This window comes from Tupaia chinensis, unplaced genomic scaffold (genome assembly GCF_000334495.1).
Source record: "Tupaia chinensis unplaced genomic scaffold, TupChi_1.0 Scaffold000527_1, whole genome shotgun sequence".
Lineage (NCBI taxonomy): Eukaryota > Metazoa > Chordata > Mammalia > Scandentia > Tupaiidae > Tupaia > Tupaia belangeri.
In genome coordinates, this window is record NW_006160040.1 from 8545200 (window position 1) to 8553640 (window position 8441).

The 8441-nt window shown below is 35.5% G+C and overlaps 1 pseudogene; it reads right to left on the minus strand.

Annotated features, from left to right (window-relative positions):
• Positions 1-6921: 6921 nt before the first annotated feature.
• Positions 6922-7047, minus strand: LOC114009374 (uncharacterized; annotated as a pseudogene).
• Positions 7048-8441: the final 1394 nt, after the last annotated feature.

Sequence of the window (8441 nt, forward strand, 5' to 3'; positions counted from 1 at the left end):
ATGAAAAGAAATACTATAAACAATTCAATGTTCACAAATTTGGTAACTTATACAACTTAGACCAGTTCTTTGAAAGAGGCAAACTATTAAAGCATACACAAGAAAAAATCAATAATAAAACCTATGTATGTAAACAAAATTAAATCTGTAATAATCTTCCAAAAATAGTTGGAGGTTTCTGAATTGTCCATCTTTTAAACATTATATTTTCCTATGCCATGTGACTATGAATACCCTATCTAGTAGACAAGGTGTATCAGTGTGATAAGACTGGTTCCTGCCACTAGTTTAACCTTCTTATCCTCCCTTGGCTATGACCTAGTGACTTTCAAACATACCAATGAAGTTCCTTCGTATCTTTACTCATGCAATCCACCCTGACCCCTAATAAAGACACCTAACACACTTGCCCACCAATTCTCCCTCAGTTACTGTCTCTGTCTCTCTTACTTCCTTTTCCCTACCTGCTTGGTTAAAACTATCCCTTGGGATTTCCTCAATGTGGTTTCCTATGAGGAGGACCATACCTCCTGTCTCTAGGACCTCAGGTTATAATAAATCCTTTAACTTCATACACCTAGCTGGAGGTTCTGGAGCCAGGTTAAGATGATCTTTAAATACTCTAAAAGGAATCCCATATTTACAACACAGTTTTTCTGTGTTTCGATGCATTAAAATTTTACCAAACATTTGAAAAAGAAGTAATAGCATTTCTGCACTATCTTTTCCAGAAAATATAGAGACTACTTCCTAACTCAGAACTTATTCTTTGAGACTGGCGATACTCTAATACTAAAGCCAGATACAAGTAGGATTCCTTCCCAAGTAGGATTTCTCTTAAGTGTGCAAGGCTTGTCCAACATTCAAAAATCAATTGATATAATTTTCATTTAAACCAGCTAAAGAGCAAACACATGCTCATATGAATTAATGTATGAAAAGCATTTGCGGGAACCAGCAGTTTAGCGTAATGGCTATGTCGCTGGACTCCCACGTAGTCGACCGTGGTTCGTGTCCCGGACCCAGTGGCTTAAAACTCACGCCGGGCGCTTGTGCGTGTGTGCCCAAGATCCCGAGAGGAGAATGGAGGAGAAAGGATTGCAGCGTGACCATCCCCCCTGGGGGGTGATTTCTCGCTTTCTGTCTCTATGTCTCTCTCTGTCTGTCTGGCGAATGCACGCACCCTACAGTGAAAATCTCTCAAAAAAAAAAAAAAAAAAAGAAAAAGAAAAGCATTTGCACGCACCCTACAGTGAAAATCTCTAAAAAAAAAAAAAAAAAAAGAAAAAGAAAAGCATTTGAAACAAGCTAATATCAATTCATGATAAAAAAAAAAAAAACCCTCTCAGCATAATAAGAATAGAGGGGATCCTGCTCAATAATTTTGTACCCCCAAAACATGCAATTAACATGTTTAATGGTGAGAGACTTGACACTTGGTTCATAGAATCAGCAAGAAGAAACCAATTATAGTCAAAACCATACTACAACTCCTGGTTAGTAAAATAAGAAAAGGATATGAAATAAAAAACATGCAAATGGCTAAAAAAGAAATTAAACTGTCTTTATTTGAAAAATTATATGAAAAATCATGCTGTGGACACAGAAATGGGTGATTATCTGTCGATGATATGTGTATAGTACCTTCAACTGGACTGATGTGAAGTATATTCATGTTGGGTAAATTCACTTTACAAGCTGTAGTGATGTATAGTGATTGAATGTATAAAAATTTGAAATTAAAAAATAAACATTTTTATAAAAAGAATTGTATCTGGGAACCAGCAGTTAGCATAATGGCTATGTCGCTGGACTCCCACGTAGTCGACCATGGTTCGCATCCCGGACCCAGTGACTTAAAACTCACGCCGGGCACGTGTGTGTGCGTGCCCAAGATTCCGAGAGGAGAATGGAGGAGAAAGGATTGCGGCATGACCATCCCCCCTGGGGGGTGATTTCTCGCTTTCAGTCTCTATGTCTCTCTCTGTCTGTCTGGTGAGCGCACGCGCCCTATAGCAAAAACCTCTCCAAAAAAAAAAAAAGAACTGTATCTCACAGTAAAGAGCATCATAGACAATTCAGTACATACTTGCAGAATAACCAACTGCTGGAGTGGGTTTCAAATTACACACTGTATACACACTTTAAAAGACCATTGTAGGGACCAGCAGTTAGTGTAATGCCTGTGTCACTGGACTCCCACATAGTCGACCACAGTTCATGTCCCAGACCCGGTGGCTTAAAACTCACACTGGGCGCATGTGCGTGAGTGCCCAAGATCCCGAGAGGAGAATGGAGGAGAAAGGATTGCGGCATGACCATCCCCCCTGGGGGGTGATTTCTCGCTTTCAGTCTCTATGTCTCTCTCTGTCTGTCTGGTGAGCGCATGCACCCTTAAGGAAAAAAATAAAAATAAAAAAAAAACCTCTCCAAAAAAAAAGACCATTGTATACCTACAAAGATGTGTAGTGATTATATGAAAATTGTAAATTACATTAAATATTTAAAGAAAAAATAATATAAAAATTTTGATCAAAAAATCATAATCTGCCAACAGTGAATACATTTCTCAAAAACAAAAACTAAGGTACACAATATAATGCAATGTTCATTTTTGAAGATAATGAAAATGGTAATATCCTTGATTTGGTTATCAAGATCTCATGCATGCTTTGAAAAACCACACTGTACCCCCATACATATGTGCAACAATTAAATGTAAATAAGAAAGTCTAAAATAAAATAAAGAAAAAAACATAATTTGGGAAAATTTAAAGCCTAGTTGAGAAGAAGACTCACAGGAGCCTAAATAAATTTGGTCAAGGAATGAGTCTATCAATATGTGAGAAATAAACCTAGGCACAAACCTTACACAAAAAATTAACCCATTTAGATGGGTTTTAAACCAAAATGAAAACTGGAAAACTATAATATTTCTAGAAGGAAAACAAAAATGGAAGAGATTCCATATTATTTTAAATGTTTATTAGCTTTAGATTTAGCATCAAGAGCACAATACATGAAAGACAAAATTAAATTTTATTAAAATTAAAATTGTTCTACAACATATAATAATTATGAGGTTGAATAGACAAGCCACAGAGTGAGAGGAATATTTACAAAACACATAATCCAATCTAAAGGACTTACATGCGAAATAAACAAAAAACTCTTAAAACTCAACGATAAGAAAACAATCAGCTTTAAAAATGGTCAAAATACTTCAACAGACATTGCATTTAAAAAGACAAAAGGGTGAGGTATATGCATTTGTGAGGATGTTCAACATTATTTGTCCTTAGTGATATGATTTATCTATTGCAGCTATAAAAATTATCATAAGCAATGGCTTAAACCAACATAAATGTATTCTTTTATCATCTGTAGGTCAGAAGTCTCCATCAGGGAGTCTTCATTGGAGCTTATGGGTGAAAATTAAGGTGTCAGCAAAGATGCATTTCTTCTGAAGTCTCTAGGGGAGAATCTTCCATGTCTTTCCCATCTTCTACATATGTAGATGTTTCTAAATATTTATATGAATGGATTCATACACTCACACACATATCACCATGTTCTGTCAGTAAAGGGGGACTAACAGCCACAGCACCCCATTAGCAATAAGCCCAGATCATGGATTTTAAATCTATCCTCTAGTGAAAGGAAACTTGCACTCCATGGAGAATTGCTGATTCTAATTTAGGGTAGGAAATATACAAGACTAATCTGGAGCATCCAGTAGTGCATCAAGTGAGAAAATGAAGAAAAATATATTTATAGTTAAGGGACTTTGTCAAGGGATACAAGAGACAACTGAAAGATCTCCCAGTGACCACAGCTGGAACAACATGAACAACAAAGTAAATGCCATAGTATCGGATCTTAACCCAAAGTATAAAATAAATATCCATGAGTCCATATGAGATAAACTAATGATTAAATAAATAAAGAGGGGAGAAGAAACAAATACACTATGCAGAGGAATTCCAAATAATTTATGTTTCAGGAGGTGGAGCATAAGTGCTCCTTAAGTGTGTGCCACACGCAGTGACTTCCTTCCAAAACGTACTGTCTAAAAATGGGAAAGAAAGTAACTTTACCGTGGAGAAAGCTGACAAACGTTACCTTAGTGAGATGACGAATGCTAGCATCAACGGTGATAAGTCATCTTGGTGGTGGGCATCCTCGCTATGAAGTAATGACACTGGCCATTTACCTTTGGGATCTTCTTTCTCAAAACCCATACTCCACTTTGGGACCAGCAGTTAGCTGGTCCATAGCAGTTGGCTATGTCTCTGGACTCCCATGTAGTCGACCGTGGTGTCTTAAGAAAAGAACCTGGTGGCTTAAAACACACTGGGCACGTGTGCGTGCATGCCCAAGATCCTGAGAGGAGAATGGAGGAGAAGGGATTGCAGTGTAGCCAGTCCACCTGGGGGGTGATTTCTCGCTTTCTGTCTCTCTGTCTCTCTCTGTCTGGTGAGTGCATGCGCCCTATGGCAAAAACCTCTCAAAAACAAAACAAAACAAAACAAAACCATAATCCACTTTAATCACAAGAAAAACATTAGACAAATTCCAGTTAAGGGACTTACTACACAGTACTTGACCAGAACTCTAAACCACCAAGATCATCCAAAATGAGGAAAGTGTTCAAAATGACCACAGCCAAAAGAAACCTAAGGAAACAAGACATTGAAATGTAATGTAGTATTCTAAATGGAATTCTGGAGCAGAAAAACGACATAAAACTAAGAAAATATAAATAAAGTATACACTTTTGTTAATAATATCAGTATTGTTTAATTACTGTATTATACATGTACTATGCTAAAGTAAAATGTTAGTAAGAGGAAACAATGCGGACTACATGGAGTATATGAGAACTTTCTGTATAATTTTTTTTGTAATTTTCTCAAAAGTTTGTTTCTAAAAACACTTATTCTGGGGACCAGCAGATGGCATAATGTTTATATCACTGGACTCCCACATAATCAACTGTAGTTCAAGTCCCAGACCTGGTGGCTTAAAACTCACCCAGTGGTGTGTGCCCCAAATCCCAAGAGAATGAAGGAGAAGGGATTGTGGTGTGGCCATCCTCCCACCGAGGGGTGATTCTTTGCTTTCTGTCTCTCCAGCAAGTTCATGTACCTTAAATCAAAAATGTCTTGAAAAATCTATATCTATATCTATATCTATATCTATATCTATATCTATATCTCTCTCTCTCTCTATATATATATATATATATACACACACATCATGGCATGGTGGTTAAAGAGGCTAGATCCTACTTGACTGATTGCACCATTCAGGTCCTGGATCCAGCAGCTTCAGAAACACATTGGGCACGTGTGTGTACATGCCCAAAATCCCGAGAGGAGAATGGTGGCAAAGGGATTGCAGGGTAGCCATTCCCTCTAGGGAGTGTTTTCTTACTCTCTCTCTCTCTCTGGCAACCATACACACTCTACAGCAAATTTTTAAAAACGTATTTATTCTAATTTATCTCGATCACTATATTATATTCAAGTTTATCGTGAGATTTTGGTATGCACACTTCTGTAGTTCTTTATAATAATATTTGTGACAAATGATCACCAGGATATTTAATTTTTGGTAGATAAATCTGGAAGCCAGTAGCAGGCCCGATCTATGTTATTGTTCTCATACTGAATCATTTTACCAGAAACAAGCAAAAAATGTATCTTCTACCTGAATAGTTTACATTTGACAGAAACTTCCATAGTACAAGAATTCAGTTTCTTATTTTCTTCCTCAAAGTTTATGCATTTGTCTCTCCCATTAGAGAAGGAGAATCAGTCTTAACTGAGTTCCACGCTATGATCTAGTGTCAATCTCAGCCAGCACATAAACTCAGAGTGTACGAAGAGGCCCTGGGACACAAACCCAGGACCTTCCCATGTGCATCCAGCTTTGAAGACCATTGTGTTCCTGCTACGCTACCACCTAGCCTTGATTTTCTTCATCTTTATGATAAACTAAGACCACATGGTAAATTACAGTGTGTAGAAGTACAATACACTAATTTATCTTCTTAGAAATCAGAGAAAAAAACAGTGGCTTCATTTTAAAATAAAATGTGATGAAGTCAAGCAAAGGTCAAATGCCAAGTAATAGCTTCACGAGGTTTTTATAGTCCTGGTGCAAAACAGCAGGAGATCCATATCTAATATTTAGTGATTTTCTCAAACAGTACAATGATGCACTGTGTTGAAAATAATTTTTTTCTTAGCATCTCAAAGGTCGAAATCAACTTCAGATATCATTCTCCCATCCCTGATTCGCGAAATAATTGGATTACATACCAACTTAATGCAAACTTCAACAAAACTATACGCTAATTTTATCTTTAAAAGAAGACAGCTTCATAGATTTAATGAATGGCTTCTCATTAGAACACCATTACAGTTAACAATAATTTACTGAATATTTCAAAGTAGCTTGAAGAATTTGTAGTGTTTCCCTACCCAGAAATGACTAATGGTTGAAATGATGAATATGATAACTACCCTGATTTACACATTGTATTCTTATGCTGGGATATTACTTTGTATCCCTCAAATATGTATCATTATATGTCCATGTTAAAAAACTTTAGAATAATACTTGTGAAGGAATCCAAAATTCAAAACATTCTGGTCCCAAGCATTTAAACAAGGAACACTCTATATGAATTTTGTGTACTACTGTAATGCTAGCGGACATATTCTGAATTTGTTTAACTAAGATTAATAAAACCAAAAAGTGTCCAAAGCACTATATTTTTCATATAAATTCGAAGTTCTTTACTTTTTTTATTATTTTGTATTTAATTTATAGATTAGCATTTTTGATTATATAGTTATATAGGAGCTATAATCATGGCAAATTTATATTAAATTTATGTGTTACATGTATAGATCATATTACAATAAAATAAAGACAACACTACAGATCTGGAGAATTGTTCCTTCTTCGGTGCTCTACACGATCAGAGAAACTTCTCTAGTAACGAACTATAGAAATGATCCCTGAAAGTATAGTCTTGAGAATTGTTCCTTCTTGAAAGAGATCAAAACATTATTCAAATTTCAGAAATATTGAATACAAGACTCATAATGTTTCCCATATAACAAGTCAATATTGAAGAACATTAATTATTTTGAGGCAAATCATTACTAGATACACTTGTTTGTGTCTTGCTTTGACCGTTATGCTAGTAGGCAATAATTCTAAAGCATGCATTACTCATGGTGGGAAAGCAATCATCGTCAGGCAACTACAGAGCACGAGAGGGAAAACAGAGGCCCAGGGAAGAGACAAGAGAAACAGCATGAGAGGGCTTTAATAAGTTCATGGAAAATGAAATTAAGGTGAGTTCATTTTAGTGCAAAAAATTTCAGAATCCGTGGATAGTTTCCTCATGATACACATTTTCTGTGAACTTTTTGAAGAGCCCTTATCACAATAGAAAGAAAAAGGAAAAAGTACTGAGGTCAAATTATAGCAAAAATAAAGCTACCATAAAAAATAATAAAATGGAAATAGATACAGTGTCCAATATAGTGTCATCAAAAACTACTTCTCTGGCCCTTTGTCTTGGAGTATGTCTTTACATATTCAGACAAAATAATGCTCTGTTTTCATAGGGTTTGAAAAATAAAAGGAGTCTCCAATCAAAGAGACAAGTTGAAGCTCAATAAAATGTTTTATTTATTTTTGTAATACAAAGCAACATGTAACTACCATGTGCAATACATAATTAATGTTTTTTTTCTGCTAAACTACACTTTTTGAATTTTAGATACAGATTTGCTACTAAAGGAGCTCTGGAACATACAGCATTAGGGCTTCTGTTGTGAAAGAAGTCAGTTTATTCATGAAAATAAACTTTCATTTTCCATCTCCATGGCTTTCTTTCCAGCTTTTGGTAGGAGTGTGAATGTAAAGCTAGCATACAATCTTCCTAACCCCCTTTGGAACTGATATTGATATAGCACAGATCTAAGTACTGATAATGAAAACGATCACGTGATTGGATCAGAGTACCAACTAACACAACAGTCATAAAGGGAGTAGAGGTTTGAGGGTTCATTTGGATTATTCAAACAGAATATACACCCTAGCCTCAGTTCATGAAACATTGCACACTGGTGTAACAAGAATTATTACAAATAGTTATACTTCATCTTTCTAGAATCTTATTTCAATTCTTATACTCAAATATGAAATTATTGTAAATTACTTGAATAAGCGACTGTATACATACAAATTATTAAATCAAATCTGCATTAAAATTAAGTACGTTTATGGTTCTAGTCTATGGCCTGGGTGTGGTAACCCTTGGTCTTAAAGACATTATGCTTTGTTTATTTTAGTTTTATTATTATTATTTTTATTCAATTTAATAGTATCATTGTTGTCATGTTACCATTACTATT